The sequence below is a fragment of the Dipodomys ordii genome, unplaced genomic scaffold (assembly GCF_000151885.1).
Source record: "Dipodomys ordii isolate 6190 unplaced genomic scaffold, Dord_2.0 Scaffold135, whole genome shotgun sequence".
Lineage (NCBI taxonomy): Eukaryota > Metazoa > Chordata > Mammalia > Rodentia > Heteromyidae > Dipodomys > Dipodomys ordii.
Window position 1 is genome coordinate 2848303 of NW_012267351.1, and position 16945 is coordinate 2865247.

The 16945-nt window shown below is 50.5% G+C and overlaps 1 pseudogene; it reads right to left on the reverse strand.

Moving 5' to 3' along the window:
- The window catches only part of LOC105996764, a 55080-nt pseudogene continuing 38135 nt past the window's right edge, over positions 1–16945 (reverse strand).

A 16945-nucleotide genomic window follows, 5' to 3' on the forward strand; every position in this document is an offset into this window, starting at 1 on the left:
CTGGAGCCCCAGGAGGGCGCCTGTGCTCACGGCCCGGGGAGCACCGCGGGGTCGTCGGAGGAAGCGAACCTGTGATAGGGCGTCAGGGCGGCGCCGTACAGGAAGGGGGTCCCGTACGCCTTCCACTTGTACAGCCTCTCCTTGGTGTGCACCTTCTTGTGCCGGCACAGGTTGGAGCGGTAGCTGTAGGCCTTGCCGCACTCCAGGCACTTGTAGAGCTTCTCGCCGGTGTGGATGCGCTCGTGCTCGGTGAGGAACGAGTACTGGCTGAAGGCCTTGCCGCACTGCCGGCACTGGTAGGGCTTCTCGCCGGTGTGGATGCGCTGGTGCCGGTACAGGTTGGACTTGCAGCCGAAGGCCTTCCCGCACTCGCCGCACGTGTACAGCTTCTCGCCCGTGTGCAGCTTGCGGTGCTCGTTGAAGGACGAGTGCTGGTTGAAGGTCTTCCCGCACTCGGGGCACTGGTGCGGCTTCTGGCCGGCGTGCAGGCGCTGGTGCTCGGCCAGCGCGGCGGTGCGCGTGAAGGTGCGGCCGCACTGCGGGCATGGGCACAGCCGCTCGCCCGTGTGCAGCCGCTGGTGCTCGGCCAGCGAGGGCAGCTGGCTGTAGCCCTTGCCGCACTCGGCGCAGCGGTAGGGCTTCTCGCCGGTGTGCGTGCGCAGGTGGCGCTGCAGCTTGGCCCGGCAGTTGAAGGCCTTGGCGCACTCGCCGCACTTGTACAGCTTCTCGCCGGTGTGGATGCGCCGGTGCACCGTGAGCGTGGAGCACTGGCTGAAGGCCTTCCCGCACTCGCGGCAGCGGTAGGGCTTCTCGCCCGTGTGCACCCGCAGGTGCTTGATGAGCGTGGAGCTGCTGCCGAAGGCCTTGCCGCACTCGCCGCACTTGTAGGGCTTCTCGCCGGTGTGCACCCGCTGGTGGGCCAGCAGCGACGAGCGGTGGCTGAAGGCCTTCCCGCACTCGCCGCACCCGTGCGCCTTCCCCGCGCCGCCGCCGCCGCCGCCGTGCAGCCGCCCCTGGTGCTCCAGGAGGTGAGCGCTCTGGCTGAAGCTCTGCCCGCACTCCCGGCACGCGTGAGGCCGGCCCCGGGGGGAAATCTGGAAGCATCCCGTGAGCTCGAGAGCCTGGGGGAGGGCCCGTCCTCCGAGAGCGGGGTACAGGCTGGGGATCCTCTCGGTGGGCACGCTGGGCGTGGACGCCGGCGCTGCGCTGCCCAGCGAGGAGGGCCTCGCCCCGGCGCCCGGGCTGCCAACTCCACGCAGGCCCTGCTGGCGTGGGGCCGGGCGCTTCACTCGCTCCCGCCCCGCCACGCTCGCTGCTGCATGCACGGTCCTTCCCAAGGGCAGCGCGGGGCCCCCGGGCTGCAGGGGTTCTTTCTTTAGCAGCCCTCCAGACCTTCCTTCCGGTCGTGTGGCTTCTTTCCCAGGCTCCACCTTGAAATCTGAAATGAATGGGAAGGGTGAGGGCTTCCCCGCTCTGCCGGGCAGAGGTATGCCTGCCTCAGCAGGGCGGGGGGCTGGCAGCAGCCCAGAGGAGGCCCAATGCCCTCCAGAGCAGACATGGATGGGGCCCGTGGACGGCCAGATGTGCCATGAGGTCCCTGCTCAGGAGCAGGGAGGGAGGACACCCTGGATAATGTGACTCCGGAAGTACAGGGCCTGCGGCCTGAGAGATGGGGACCCCGGAGCAGGCTTAGCAAGGGCAGGTGGCCAGCTCCAGCCGAACCCCAGGGGCTCCAGCGAGCACATAAGCCTTCTTCCCGTTCACACCACACCACTTTCAAATGTTTGAGTTGTTTTTCTTACAAGCTGTGATTCCCTGTGTGATCGGAATCACATATCTTATGTCTGTTAAAGGGGAAGCAGTTAAAAGACATGCTGGGGTTTAAAACTTATCCTAGTCCTAGAGCAACTGTATTTCTCTGTCAACTGTATTTCACCTAAGTCCAAAAGGCTGATTTTTAAAGAAGAAAAAGGGCCAGGCAGAGTGGGCTCAGGCCTGTGATCCTGGCTACTCAAGGCAAAGATCCAGAGGCTCGTACTTTGAAGCCAGCCCAGGCAAAGTGAGACCAGACTCAATCAATGAGCTGGGCACCATGGTGTGCACCTGTAATTCCACCCAACTACTTGGGAGGACATGAGAGAATTGTGGCTTGAGGTCAGGCTTGGGAAAAAAAAAAATCAAGACCCTACCCAAAAAATAAAAAAAGAGGTAGGGGTGTAGATCAAGAGTTAGAACATCCACCTAGCAAGCATGACACTCTGAGTTCAAACCTCAGTACCAAAAAAGGGAAGGAAGAAAGGAAGGAAGGAGGAGGGAGGAGGGGAAGGAAGGAAGGAAGAAGGGAGGGAGGAAAAAAGTGAGGGAAGGAAAGAGGGGGAGTAAGTCAGCCATGGGCCTGTCAGGACTGGAGGAGTAACAATTTTCTCCTATTGCCCTGCCACATCTTTCTCCTTACTATGTGATTGGAGGAGAAATGCATGGTCAAATCTTCTAACGTGCTACCACCAGAACAGCACTCTCTGAAGTCAGGAAATCTGTGAGCTACACAGGACAAAGATGTCTTGGAGTTCTGAACTGCGCGCCAACCCACAGCTCAGCTCTGATTCCACGGGAACGTTAGCTTGAGTAGCTCGTAAGGTGTGTGTGTGGGGGGGGGGGAGTTAAAACATGGCTCTCCTCATGTGAGCCACAATTGCACGTGGATTACACCACAGCAATCAGGTGACCATAGTACTTAAATAAACCCTGCAGTTGAAATCAAACACAAGGGACCCTAAGTCTCTCCATGGGGCCCAGTCTCGGAACTGCTGCTTCGCGACCTGCCCATCTGTGCACAGGCTCCCGGATGCTGGATTCCCATCTCCCGCTCACCTCCACAAGTGTCCCTGGAGTCTTCGCTTTCCATGCTGGGATCTTCTCCCTGTCGCAACTGGCAAATCACCTTAGGCGTTGACGCTGAAATCCCTGCCCGAGGGGAAGGAAATAGAATCTGAAGGGAGGCGAAAGGAGGGAGCGGACAGAACTCACATCCAGATCCTGCGCTCAGCCACCAGGGCCAGCCTGGCAGTGCCCTCCTTGGCTGGCATAGAACAGGACGCAGGCTTTACTTCAGAAAGGATTCAGTGAGCAGGGGGGGCTGCTGTGCTTCCCAAGGACATCTACATATCCTGATCTAAGCATCTCAAGCTAGCCAAGGAGCAGACTGAGAAGGGAGGGCAGAGGCGCGGGGCACATGGAGCGACATGGAAGCGTCACTCCCAGCACCCCAAGAAGGGAGCTCCGATGCTCACCCAGTGAGAGCAGGTGGCTGTGGGTCTCCAGCATCACCTCCCGGTACAAGCGTCTCTGGGCGGCATCCAGCTGCGACCACTCGTCCCGGCTGAAGAGCACGGCCACGTCCCTGAATGTCACCAACTCCTAGGATGAAAACCAGTGCCACTCACCTGCGCTGCCGCCTTCATCGCCAGGATTCAAGCACAACCCCATCCCCTCCCCCAAATCTCAGGAGCCCAAAATTTTCAAGTCAGCTCTCCACGTAAATACCAGTTAACTGTTTAGGAACTAGCCATTGGGATCAAAGAAATGTCACATGCTGTGAGGAAAAGAAGAAAAAAAAAGTCCCCACTGACAGCGAGTGAAAATTCCAGCCCAGCATCTTTCAAAGTATCTAGGCAAGTTGTCCTTACACTCAAAAGACAACTTAAATGAAGGAATAGAGTAAAATAAAAAATCCGAATACATTTAGGGAAATGAGGGCAGGTTAAGGAAAATTCCAACAGCAAAAGAGACATTAAAAAAAAAACAACAAACTCATTGCCAGGCGCCGGTGGCTCACGCCTGTAATCCTAGCTACTCAGGAGGCTGAGATCTGAGGATCGTGGTTCAAAGCCAGCCCGGGCAGGAAAGACCGTGAGACTCTTATCTCCAATAAACTGCTAGAAAACCGGGAAGTGGCGCTGTGGCTCAAGTGGTAGAGCACTTGCCTTGAGCTGAAGAGCTAAGGGACCAGTGCCCAGGCCCAGAGTTCAAGCCCACGACTGACCAAAAAAAAAAAAACTCAGTCACAAAATGGTAAAATAATAGTATTCATTAGTGTTTGTAATGAATGTATGCATGTCAAGTGTTGATGGAATCTCCTTGACCTCATAAAAAAAACCCCAAGGACAAAGCCAGTCACCAGTGGCCCCCGTCTGTAATCCCAACTACTCAGGAAGCTGAGATCCTGCGGATTGCCATTCGCTATTCTAATATACTCAATAAGAGGGGCAGGGTGGCAATCTGTCCCGCACATTTGTAAGTCAAGTGTGTGGCTCCCATTGTAAGTGCTGGCGGTGCAGTCACGGCTGCTACTGACCGTGCCAGCTGGGAGAAGGTGTGGCACCACTAGGAAAAGCCGGATGAGTGTACGCTAACTAGCCTCTAAAAATAAAGTGCTAACACAGTCAATAAAGTGCTAATACCAAAATGAGGTATCAAACTACTACAGACAAAAAAAAAATGTACCTAAGACTATAACATACACAATCAGTACAAAGTTGTATGTCTTTTTTTCCAGCTGAGAAACTATACTTTCCATGGAAACAGATCTTTATAAAATCTGCAAATACCTCATCCCCCCCCCAAGTTAGGCCTGTTTGCTATTTAATTTTTCTGACACAGCAGAGAGAGATTTGCCTCAGGTGTCAGTTGACAAGTCCTGTGGTGGGATCCTGGGGCCCCAAGACAACCACAGGGGTAGGTACTGAGTTAGCCACATAAACTGGCTTCAACCCACAAACCAAATGGCACACCCTTCCTTCAGTGGAAACGAAGGAAGCCTGCCCAGCTTGGGAGAGTCTAGAGAGTGAAGTGTTTCCCTTTCACCTTTAGGCCAGAGCCCAGGTCACTGCTGGGCTCCGCTTTGCCTTGCATTTTGCTGTGTCTGCATCTTGGCTTTCTAAACCATTCACTTCATTGTAATTAAAAGAGTCAAAGCCCAGCTAGTGAGGACAGGCTGTTGGTAAAGTAATGCATCAGCCAAGGTGGCTACACTAACATAATATTTGTCAATATCTTAATTGTACCATACTCTGTGTGTGTGTGTGTGTGTGTGTGTGTGTGTGTGCGCACACGCGTGCGCACATGCATGCTGGTACTAAGGCTTGAACTCTCCGTTGGCTGTTTTCACCCAAGGCTGGCACTCTACCATTTGAGCTAGTGCCTCTATTTCCAGCTTTTTGTAGTTAACTGGAGATGAGACTCTTCTGGACATATCTGCCCAGGCTGGTTTCGAATCTCAGCCTCTTGAGTAGCAAGGATATTACAGGTATGAGCCACCAGTACCCAGCTGTTCACTTATTTGTTCTTTCTCAGAGTCTAACACTACAGTGTGGATAGTCTTATTTGGAATCAGTCTAGCTTGTATGGCTCTGTAAAATGCAGATCCAGTCTTCAGGTGAGAACTTAATGAGTTAACTGATGAAAAGATTAATTTATATATATATTGTAATGCGCAGAACCTGGCATGCAGCAGCTACATTTGTGGTTGGACCACTAATAATGTTTAGAGCTATTAAGAGCTACAGATATAATTTACCCCCCCCCCGAGAGATTCAAAGACATACATACCATCACTGGCCATGGTCAAATCCCTAGTGTGAATTAAAACTTACCTGGTCAAGTTCAAGTTCACATCTGCAACTCGTGGGCTACTGCCACATTTCAGAAAAGCAGGCAGTGGAGAACAACAGAAGCCTTGGGGTATGGCAGAACAGAAAATCCACAGAAAAGAGGCAACCAGGAAGGGAACTGGTGTTGGGGAAAGGATGGGGTTTCCATGAGGAAAGAGAGAAGTGTCAGGCTCTAGATTCTCTGTAGTGTTTGTGGGTGTGGATAGAAAAATGTCTGGTCAACCAAGGGAAACACATTCACTCCTTGAACCCAAAAGGCAATTCATACAAAGACAAGATTCACTTACTGTCACCCGAGCTGGAAGCAAAGCCGCAGCCATTCTTTACTTCTTAGTGTCCCTGTCAGAGCTGAGCAGCACTGAGTGCTGCCAAGGAAGGTCTAGGGAGGAAAAAGGGGGTGTGAGGAAGTCTCAAATCGAGGGATGACTTAGAAGGAGGAGGTTACAACCACCCACAATGGCCGTTGAATCCCAAGAAAGCAGCCCCCTAAATAATGCAAAGCAAGCGAGAAGAAAGTCAACCAAGCCAGTTTACCAACCTCCACCTCCCTGTATTCTATTTTCCATACAGCGATGCTCTAATATAAAGGCCTATTAGCTTCCTCTACACAAACTAGGGCTCATCTACAGGTATATTAAGGATCCTTGGATAGCTTTCAACTCCACACTGTCACCATGAACTTGAACTTCCCAGGAGTGGCACTGTGCCACACAGCTAGTGCATCCTCAGCCTGCTCACCTGCCTCCCCCTTCTCTCTCTGCCTCAAGTCAGAACCTCGAATGACCCCACAGGAAGTGCTACTGTCTCCCCATTAAATGCTCCCAACCGCGCTGTCTGGATCTGCATCTGGCCTTCCTGTCTCGCCCAGGGTATGCAGCCCTTCAGGATGCACTAGATTGCCATTCGGTTGCCCTGCTGGCCCCACTGGTACCAACTCTCAAATGGCCTTCCTCTCCCTCCTCGTGCAAGTTGGAGGAGAGTGGAGCCTGGCCTACAGAAGCCAGGACTAGAGTCGCAGCCAGGAGTGCAGAATCTGCCACCCCCCTGGTACGAACACAACCGTATGGTGTCCTCCGCGAGCCCCGCACCTGCAGACAGAGGACTGTATGGCTACTACAATTTTGCACACTGGGGACTAGGGGATCCCAATGACTGCAGAGTTCCGATCTGCCCAGAGACACAAAGAAGAACAAGAAAGGTTTAGTAGGGGAGACAGGCAGCTTCCCACACAAGCCTCCATTCCTTCCGATTCCAGCTGATGACCTGGTCCCGCTCCTGTCCCCACACAGGAACAGCTCGGGGCCGAGCACTCACCCGCGCAGGAAACGCATGAATCGGGTGAATTCGCCCCGCGGGTCCCGCACAAGGCCGCGCTCGGCTGGGAGCAACTATTGTTGCTTTCCTGAGTTCTATGTGCTAAGAATCACAAAAGACGGCCTGGCCCCCGGTCCCTGGGCACCCCGACACCCCGCGCCTCCCGGGGATGGCTCCCTCCCCGCGGCGGCCCGGTGCCCGCGCGGCCCGAGGGGCGCACGGCGGCCTCGGGTCCCCCCCACCCCGCACCGCCCGCAAGAACCCGCGCCGCGCCGCGCCGGGCCTGTGGCGCCACCCGGCCGAGGCCGCGCACGTCGCCCCACTCACACAGATACACGCCGGCTCCCACCGCGGTCCAGAGGATGCAGTCGCCTCACTTTCAGCCGCCCCGCAAAAGTGGGGATCACCGGTGCCAAGAGCCCCCGCAAAGCGGCCACCAGCTCCCTCTCCCCCCCCCACGCCCCCAACCCGCTAACCCGGTCAAAGGCCTGGAGAACTACAACTCCCGGGGTGCAGCGGGCCTCCCGACTACACTTCCCAGAGGGCACCGCGGCCAACCCACTTCCGGGAAGCGCTGAAAAGCCCTGGCCACGTGCGGCTGCGGTGCGAAGCAGGGCGGACGCGGGCCGAGATGAGGGACAGCACCCAGAAGATGCACACTGGTTTTTATCAGCTGGCAAAGGGATCTGACTAAACAAAACCGGCCAGTCTTTGTGCAGCCTCCACGTGATTGTATTTGTACTAACCTACTGTGTACAAACGGGTGGGATCAGAGGCATATTTTGGGAGCAGAGGGGGTTTCTCACAGGAGCTGCTTTGGTAGCCCAGTACTGACTAATGTAGCCCAGGCTAGCCGGCCTCCACCTCCTAGTTGCTGGGATTACAGGTGCGCTGGATGACACTGCACTGGCCCATAGCTACTTCTTGAGAATTATTAACTCAATACTCACGTAACTGATGTTTAGCTTATTCTCTCAAGGCATTTTCTTGAATTTATTTTCAGCATTCTCACTTAGATGGTTCTAAGTTTATGTTCCTATATTGCAAATGCTTCACACTTGCAAAGGTTTTGATCTTCCTATAGTCTGCCATCTGTCGCCACAAATTCTTGCATCTGTGCATTCCACCAATTACAGATTAAACATATCTGGGGGGAAAGTCCGTAAAGTTCCAAGGAGCCAAACCTGAATTTGCTGCCTACTGTAGATGGATGTGAATGAACCTACAGCCTTGGGCTCAACCACTGACCCATATCCCCAGCTCTAATGCTCATTCTTCATGTGTCATATTTCTTCCTTTGCACAATGACCATCCAAAGAACACTCTTGAGGCCATATAGTCTCCTAACCTTGGTGAGTACATTTTCCTCCTTGTTCTTTTAAATACACTGCACCTGCTGTATCTCATTCAAATTAATTTACATATTGCTTAGGGGAGTTTGTTGTTGTTTTTTAAGTTACATTCTGTCCATCTAGCACTAATTACATATTATAGCAAGGTGACCGACTCCTTGTCCTCTAACTCTGGTCTCTGTTTACATCTTGGCACTATTGATTTTGAGGGCAGCATACTTTGTAATAGCCAAGAAGCAGGGGATCCTTTTGCACTGAGGATTCAGTGGTTAACACTTAAACCTGGATCAAAGCCAGATTAGAGGTACAGACCAGGATTGGAACGTATGCATTCCAGCTCTGGGCACTTTGTGGTCATAGGTAAGACAAGCCAATGGCCCTTTCTGGAGCTATGGATGATAGGTGGCCAGAACTGGAAATAATCAGAACATCACTTTGGTGTTCTTGAAGATGACATGTTCTAAATCCTCCACTTGTCAACTACATCAAAAAACGTTAAAGCATTTTTTGCTTTATCAGGTTGCTTTAAAAATGACCACTTAAGGAAGCCATGAAAACGGACACATTTCTCTTCTTCTAAATTTGGAACAAGCTTGTCTGAAACAAAGACAACTCAGGCAAAGAAAATCTATAGACAAAGAGGATGGGTGCAATCTCTGAGCCCATTTCATCTTATGCTTGGTGTTGCTTCAACAAAGTGATGGGGCATTAGGATGTTTTATTCTTCAACATTCTCCTCCCCCCCCCAAAAAAAGAACCATTGGATCAAATTAATATACTAATTATTTACTAATACACAGATTGACTTTCCACAATTGCTCTGACTGGCCTGGACAGCTCTGCTCCTGAACAAGAACCAAGCAGTAAGATTGTGCTCCTCTTCAAGCCATTTCTATGCCTCACACTGCCTCATTACCCCCAAATTCTGTTTATGGGGAAACCAGTCCCCAACGATGCCCTCCACCCAATGAACCATGCCCTACCAATTCAAGCATCTCTTGTATCTGGGCCAAATCCGTCTCACGTTTAGCCAGTCAAATTCATCAGAGTTCCAAAGCTGCTTTACAAGATTCACCATATACAGAGAGATCTTCGGGGATGCCAGCTTTCAGCATGCACTCTCAGATACCAGCTGCCCTCCTGTGAGAAGCCCCAGCCCCATGGAGTAACTCAACTGAGCCCAGAATCTGTAGCCATTACCAACTGCCAGCCACCATTGACATCCAGCCCAGCAGAGTAGAAACCAATTAGACAATAGGAACTGTTCAGCCAAGCCCCCAAATGGGCCCATGACAGATAACATTAAATAATTTTGTAGTGGAATTTTAAACTCAGACCTAACTTCTCTATGACTACTATATTTGGGGGAAGGAAGCGTTCTAGAATCTTCCCTCCTGGAGTAGTTGGGAGAATTTAGAAGGGGGTGGGGGAACAGGGTATATTTCTGCTCCTTACAGGTCTGAAACTGACTCTTCACTCCCAGAACACAAGAGCTAAAGAGAATTCCGGCTCTGCTTATGTTCTATAACCAACAGCACCATTTCTAATTTTTTTAACTTCCCTGGAGAAGAAAAAAAAGCATTTTGTTTTATAAAGCTCTATCAGCCCTTGAGCTTGTGTTCCTTATAAACTTGACAAATCCAGATGTTAACTTCTGAAAAGCTCAACAGTTCTGACTTGTAAGACAACTTTTAAGTTTGCTAATGTTATAATTCATATTTTAGACATGCTGAAATGGATGAGAATGTTGGAGGCTACAGGTTCTCTCTCTCTCTTTTTTGTGGATGATTAAAACAAACTCAGAGCCCAGGTTTTTGCCTATAGCTGTCAAGAGTGTGAGGAGGGGCAACACTGTTGGGTGGGGTAAAGGGGTGCGTAGGGTGAGTGGCGTGGCTCACTTTACTTCCTGGGAGGATGGCCTGACCTCCTGAGCATTCCTGCAGCTCCCACTGTAACCTTGAAAGCTCAGGAGGCAGGCACAGCTTGGGAGCCCTCAGATACCTTCTAATAACACCCTAAATTAAATTGCAAAAGCAGTTGTTCTCCAAATAACCTTTCACTTTGCCATTTAATATAAGAAAGGCAATCTCTTTCTGAGGGGAAAAAAGAAAGGGAAATGCCATGTGTCCTGTGATTTGAAGTAATGTTAGATCTGAGTGAGATGTCAGCACAGGTAATTAGGAAGAAAAGTCACATGCAGAATCCCTGCAGTTCACTGTGATTCTCTCCTCGGGTGAGTGACAGGGACCAGAAAATACAGAAATGGCCCGGAAGTCTTGTCAGCAAACAAGTACACAGTCTGTTTTCAGGGGATTAAAGAAATAAATGTTCAGGACAGTGAGGTAGCTACAAGTTACCTGTGCACATTTCTTTTCTTCCTAATATAACCAGTTTGCATTAACACATAAATACAGTCTCAAAAAACAAAGAAAAAAAAAAGATTCTAGATTCATCTGAAGCCTGGACTTTAAGCCAGCCCAGACAGATAAATCTTCAAGATTCTTTATCTCTAAGTCATCAAAGTGAAGCTGTGGCTCAAGTGATAAGAGCACCAGCCTTGAGCAGAAAAGCCAAACAAGTGTATGAGGCCCTGAGTTCAAGCCCCAGTACTGATATATATATATATATATATATATATATATATATATATATATGTATGTATGTATGTATGTATAAAAGACAACAACCAAAACTCTAAAGAAGTGTTTTACCAAAGCTAGCCTGATATACCCAAAGTTGGCCTGGATGGGGAGATGCGTGATGAATCTAACTTCAGAGAACTGTCCTCTTTCTCTCCAGCCCGATCTCTGTGATAGTCACAGGCATCTGGAAGCTCTCCCGCATGTGTGGCTATGGTCTCCTCAATTATGAGTCCTCTGATGGTTAGTGAGAGAGGAGCTCTGACTGAACGCCTTGCCACACTCGCCGCACTTGTAAGGCTTTTCTCCCGTGTGAATCCTCGTGTGGGTCATGAGGGAGGAACTCTGTCTGAAAGCTTTCCCACACACTTGGCAGCTGAACGGTTTCTCTCCGGTATGGATGCGCTGGTGCTGGACGAGGGCTGAGCTTTGCTTGAAGCCCTTTTCACAGTCGTTGCATTTATAGGGTTTCTCGCCGCTGTGGGTTTTGCGGTGGCTGTTCACCGCGGAGTGGGAGCTGAAAGCTTTCCCGCAGTCCTTACAGTGATACGGCTTCTCGCCCGTGTGAATCCTGTGATGGATATTGAGCCTGGAGACCCAGGAGAAGGCCTTTCCACACTGGTCGCATTTGTAGGGCTTCTCCCCCGTGTGGATTCTCTGATGTTGGATGAGCGCTGAGCTCTGGCTGAAGGCTTTCCCACAGTCTTTGCACGCGTACGGCTTCTCGCCAGTGTGAATTCGCCGATGGATAATGAGGGCCGAGTGGTAGCTGAACACCTTGCCACACTCACCGCAGTGGAAGGGCTTCTCTCCCGTGTGGATCCGATGGTGTCGGCTGAGCCGGGACACGGAGGTGAAGGCCTTCCCGCACTGGCTGCACTCGTACGGTCTCTCCCCGGTGTGAATCCGGTGATGCTGGATGAGCGATGAGCACTGGCCGAAGGCTCTCCCACACTCGTGACACTTGTAGGGCCTCTCTCCGGTGTGGATGCGCCGGTGGTTGTGGAGGGAGGAGCTGCCTCGGAACGCCTTGCCACACTCCTTGCAGCGGTAGGGCCTCTCCCCGGTGTGCATCCTCCGGTGCCCGATGAGCGACGTGGTGAAGCTGAAGGCCTTCCCGCACTCGCGGCAGATGAACGGCTTCTCGCCAGTGTGCACCCGCAGGTGCTGCGTGAGGGACGAGCTCTGGCTGAAAGCCTTCCTGCACTCCTTGCACGAATACAGCTTCTCTCCGCTGTGGGTCCGCTGGTGTTTGCTCAGAGAAGAGCTGTGCACGAAGATTTTCCCACACAGGTCACATTTATAACGCCTGCGCACTGCGTCCACTCCCACGTGTTCCAACAGAACGGAGTAGCGCCGGGAACCCGGTTTTCTTCCTCTGGGCATGATTCTAGGTTTTCTAATCAATGATGACTGGGGACCCAAAGGTTTCCCAAGTTCCATATCTCTAAAGCTCCTCGCTTTCACGGGATCTTTTTTGCTGAAAATGGGGCTCTCTTTGTCTCGCTGCATCTCTGACTTATCCCCGTTCCTGCAGGTTTTTCCCAACCTGAAGTCAGAAGGACTGTCGGCCCTGAGTTTGTCCAAGCCTTTCTGATTCTCTTCTTTGGAAACTGTGGTTTCAAACAAACTCTCCCATCCTAAAACAAACAAAACAGACCGTGACATCAACAGACCTAAAGAGAGCAAACAAAAAGCCAGCCTTGAAATCTTAGGAGAGGAAGGGAACAGGAAGAGGGGAAAGAAGCAGGAAGCTGGGGGTGGGGAAAGCTCAAGGCAACCGATGAGCAGGTAAACTGAGGAATCAGAAAGATGCTCCTGCAGGATGAGGGGCTGGGCTTAGTGGAGCAACGAAGCCCAGGTCATCAGCATTAAGTCATCTCTGAGGACAAGCTTATCTTCCAGATGAGCCAGAGCACTCGTAATTGCCAAGGGAGGATTGCAGAAGGGTTCAAATAAGACGTGAAGGGGTTGCTGCCCTTGGAAACTGAGACTCATCAGAGTGCCAAACAATAAGCCATGATGAACACCTGCTCAGAACTGACTCGGTGCCCACCTGCTCCATGCGAAAGGTCAAGGCTCCAGGAGTTACCAAAACAGATAAAGGAACAAGCCAAAGGCCAAAGCTCATATACGTAACCAAACCAGCCAAGAAGAGCTATGGGCTGATGGGAACACAAGACAATATCAGTTAGGGGTAACTAACGATGCTGGTGTTTTAAATGGGGTGGTGGAAAACAATGAAGTCAAAAGATTAAATCTACATAGGAACAAGGCACAGGAGAAATGTTGATATAAAGACAATTGCAGGGTGACATTGCCCCAAAAGAAATGTACTCTTTACCTGACTTATGTCACTGTAACCCCTCTGTACATCACCTTTCTAATAACAATTTTAAAAATTTTAAATAAGCTGGGTACCGGTGGCTCATGCCTGTAATCCTAGCTACTCGGGAGGCTGAGATCTGAGGTTCATGGTTCAAAGCCAGCCCAGGCAGGAAAGTCTGTAAGACTCTTATCTCCAGTTAACCACCAGAAAACCAGAAGTGGCGCTGTGGCTCAAGTGTTAGGTCGTGCACCCTGAGCTGAAGAGCTCAGGGACAGCACCCAGGCCCAGAGTTTAAACACCAGGACCAGAAAATAAATAAATAAAGACAATTGCAGTGAGAAAGAACAGTTCAGACAGGGCAGGAAGCGGCTGTCTGTGGTCTAGTGTGGCTTTAGTTAGCGCATCGATGCAGTAGAAGTGGGTGCAGGTGCACAGCAATGCTCATTTCCACCTGGCCCCCTGTGGTTGGTACACATTCTACATTCCAGACCCAAGTGCACTCCAGGCCGGCAGGGTCCCCATCCCTCTGAACCTGCCTGGAAAGTGCGCAGAACTGTGGAGAGCGCATGCGCACTTCCCTGTAGCCTGTATGTCCCATGTGGCCTCCCCAGGCCCATAGCTAGCCCAAGCTCTCTGCCACTCACCTAGACATGCGCCTTGAGGCACCCCATTTCCCACTGTATGGGGGTCTTTGGCTCACTCTAACTGAGAGATGACCTTTGGCTTAGAAAACAGAATCCCTGTGGTGAACAAGAAGACGTGAGCGGCCATGGCAGAGGTCCAGCCTCGAGTCCCTGGTGCTGGGGCAGTGCAGGGGACAGTGCAGAGGAGGAGGAGGTTTGTCAGAGGGGCTTAAAATTGGGCCCCTCAGGGACACCAGGAGGGGTCTCAAGATGAAAGTTGGGGTCCTGGCTGTGTGCCTCCCTCTCATTGCAGGAGGGCACAGAACTCTGGGCAAGGAAGCCCTTCCTCAAATGGACCACACCCAGACCTCTGGTTACTCTCCCCCCAAAATGTCCCCCTGGCCAGTCCATGGGCTCCCATGGAGGAGGGCTGCTCACCCAGTGAGACCAGGTGGCTGTGGGTCTCCAGCATCACCTCCCGGTACAAGCGTCTCTGGGCAGCATCCAGGTGCGACCACTCGTCCTGGCTGAAGAGCACGGCCACGTCCCAGAAGGTCACCAACTCCTGAAACAGCACCCAATCGCCCCATGGGACTCCTGAGAACCAGCCCCAGCACCACCCAGGGCTGTGGGGATTTCAGGGTCAGGTGAGTGTTTCTAGACTGGGAATCCTCTGCTGACATGCAGGTATCATGTGCCCCCTGTGAGTGCCACCATGTCCCCAGAAAGCACACAGCAGCCAAACAGGAAGTACACAAAACGAAACCTGGGGACGGCACCCAGCGCTCTATAGCAGGTTAGGTTAAGTGCTTTACCTATTGAACCATGCCCCCAGCTCCTTTGTATTTTGCATTAGAGACAGGGTCTCACTAATTTTGCATAGGTTCACTTCAAACTACATCCTAGTCTCCCAGTTTTCCTGTCCTAACTGGGATTACAGGGCATGTACCACCACACTCAATCCAGAAACCTGGAAATATGTAATCCCCTGGTCCAGACTTGCTTTACTGGTGACATACAAATCAGATTTTAGAAAGAGACTCCTTCTACTTCGGGAGGTCCTAATTCTGTCATCACCTTGAGCTATCTCTGAGCCCCAGGAAAGAGGAACTGACATTCACAATAAGAAACACTGAGTATGACCAGGTAGACTTTGTCAGGAGACAGCTGCAGAAAGGTTTCCCCTCTCTACCCCAGGGCTTTGTTTCTCTTTCTCTGCAACCTCACTGAACCAGTGGGCACTTATTTAGAATATATATCTCTATACTTATATAGAGATATGTAATTATAAATTATTATAAATTATTATGTATAACAGCTTGGAGTCATTTGACAAGCTAGATTCTTATATATAGTTATCTATCTGTGAGAGACATACATTATACATTATATACATTACGTATGTATAGAGAAACTTCTCATCTGGATGTGCTGTAAAGGAAGCTGCCTTCACTCACCTGAGCCTGGGTGGGTAGCAACCTCCTGGCCATTTCTCTCTTCGTTTCCTGATCTCAGAGAACACACTGAGTATAGAGAAAAGAAGCAGTGAGTGAGGTATGGTTATCCCAAGCAGGGTTATACAACCCTCCCTCAGGATACCTGCACAGTCGAGGCAATATTAAACCAGAGGGCCTGGGCACCACCACCAAAGCCACATATGAACAATCTAGTCCAGTCACTTGGCCCTCTACAATTCAGCCAATGACTGTTTGTAAAGATGAGGCAAACTAAAGGGATAAAACCCACGTGATGGCCCAATACTGGTGGCTCACATCTGTAATCCTAGCTACTCAGGAGACTGAGATTCGGAGATCTTTGAAGCCAGCCAGGAGACTGTTAACTCCAAATAACCCATCAAGAGCCCAAAGCAGAAGCGTGGCTCAAGTGGTAGAGTGCCAGTGCAGGCACAAAAGTTTTCAGAAATCATCCAATGTTCACTAACCAAGTAAAAAGTACAGCCGTACACATGGCTGACACACAGTTCATGGGTGTTAATTAAAGTGGAAAGGTGTAACTAACTACACATCTGCCCTTGCATACTGGTGGAGGTAAAAACAGCATTGGAGGCTGGAGGCATGGTTCAAGTGGTAGAATGCCTACCTAGCAAGATCAAGGCTTTGAGTTCAAACTTCAGTACCACACATACCCACCAAAAAAAAAAGGCATTTGAAGAATGGATATATTTCTCAGAAACAGCTGATAAAACTCAGCCCTATCCACTCTTCCTCTTGAAACTTTTGCTTCTTGCATCAAAAAGAAAAGCCGCTTAAATGTGGCATAAAGCCCACTCCAGAACTCAATTTCAAATACAGAGCAAAGGCTCAAAGGCAGAGTACAATCTACAGGAGGTACTCCTCTCAATAATACAAAAATTAAACACCAGCACAATTATGTTTATTGCAGCATTATTTACCATAGCTAAGATATGGAACCAACCCAGTTGCCCCTCAGTAGATGAATGGATCAAGAAAATGTGGTATATAGACACAGTGGAATTCTATGCCTCCATCAGAAAGAATAACATTGCCCCATTTGTTAGGAAATGGAAAGATTTGGAAAAAAATTATATTAAGTGAAGTAAGACTTGCCCTAAGAAACATAGGCCCCATGGTTTCCCTTATTTGCAATAACTAGTATATGTCTGAGACAAGCAGAAACGGTCAGATAAGTTGATGTTAGGTGAAATGGACCCCAAGATAAGGACTCAAATGTTTTTTCTTTCTTGCTATTGTTTCTAACATATTTATAAGATGATTTCTTTGTTGCTTTGTATGTCCCTCCCCCACATTATAACCCCTGCTTTCACTGTATTTGATGGTGGTATAATTTGTGGAGGGGAAGGGAAAAAACCAAATCGTTTAAATAGGGATACAGGTGGACCCATTGCAACAATGAGATGTACAAGACGTTATGTCGAAAAACGAACTTTACAACTTTGGTGCGAAGTGGGGGGGGGGGGAGATAGGAAGGGATGGGAAGGGGAAACAAAGGAGGAGGCAACAATGCTTGATAAGAAATG